The sequence below is a fragment of the Mastomys coucha genome, unplaced genomic scaffold (genome assembly GCF_008632895.1).
Source record: "Mastomys coucha isolate ucsf_1 unplaced genomic scaffold, UCSF_Mcou_1 pScaffold14, whole genome shotgun sequence".
NCBI lineage: Eukaryota > Metazoa > Chordata > Mammalia > Rodentia > Muridae > Mastomys > Mastomys coucha.
The window spans coordinates 120,315,580-120,316,703 of record NW_022196896.1 but is presented as its reverse complement, the minus strand read 5'-3'; positions in this window follow the sequence as shown (position 1 = coordinate 120,316,703).

Sequence of the window (1,124 nt, the reverse complement as noted above, 5' to 3'; positions counted from 1 at the left end):
GTAATAAAAGTACATTAGGATGTAAAATACTGTCATGTCGCTTGGGACTCTGTTTTTGGTTGATGGGATCTGAGTCCTTTGATACTGTGATATTTATGTAGCAAATTAAAGGGTGAAATCTGCAATTCCTATTAAAGCCATAATATGAGATTTGGCACTTGATGCTGGAGTTTAAACAGTTGGTCTTTGGTACTTTGTTTCTCCGGCAGCTGTTCTCAGTAGGCTAACAAAATTATCAGTTTCTTCATTGTTACCCTTGGAGGCAGTAACAGTACCCTTCAGGGTGCTCTGGAAGGTTTATCTCAGTTTCTGTGTCCACTCCTGCAGTAGCCCATTACTGTACATATATAGGTTGCTCTTCTTTTTCTGTCTTGTAGGAGTACGGGTTAGGAGACAGTGAGAGGCTTTTCTGAGGCTTCCTGATGACCTTCCTGATGACCTTAGTAGCAGCTACCATGACTTCAGGAGACTCCTGGCCCATGTCTCCACAGCCCACACTGATTCCCAGTCTTTGTCCACGGTCATGCCTCCTGCCTTCTCTTTCTAGCTGTTTAAGATTCCACAATTTGGCAAAGAGAAAGGTGGTAGGTGTCTGGTTCTACTGGACCCTGGTTTACTGGCGTTAAATCTATCCTTCAACTTATTCAGTTCTGTGTCCACTTCACCAATAATGTGTCCAGTATTGATCATCTCAAATAACTGTTCTTACAGCATCATTATGTTTGTATGAGAACTCTTCCACATGGTTATACCGATACTGGATGGAGCCACTTGGTACAGTTGGGCACTGGCTCATGGTGTCTTCTGCTGCTTCTCTGTGGAGATCATATCTGTTTTAATAAATAAATACCATTTTTTGGATGTGGCAAAAATGTTCAGACTGAAGTTTTCCTTCTACTGCCTACTGTAGAACTCAATTGCTAGATAGATACTGATTAAATTTGGTTTTACAAAGAATATTTTCTTTTTTATTGATTTTTCAGGAATTTCACAGAATGCACCCCATAGACCTCATTTCCCACTCCTCCCATGTCCACACCTAACCTTTTTGGTTTCATACCCAAAAATGACACGAGAGAGAGAGAGAGAGAGAGAGAGAGAGAGAGAGAGAGAGAGAGAGAGAG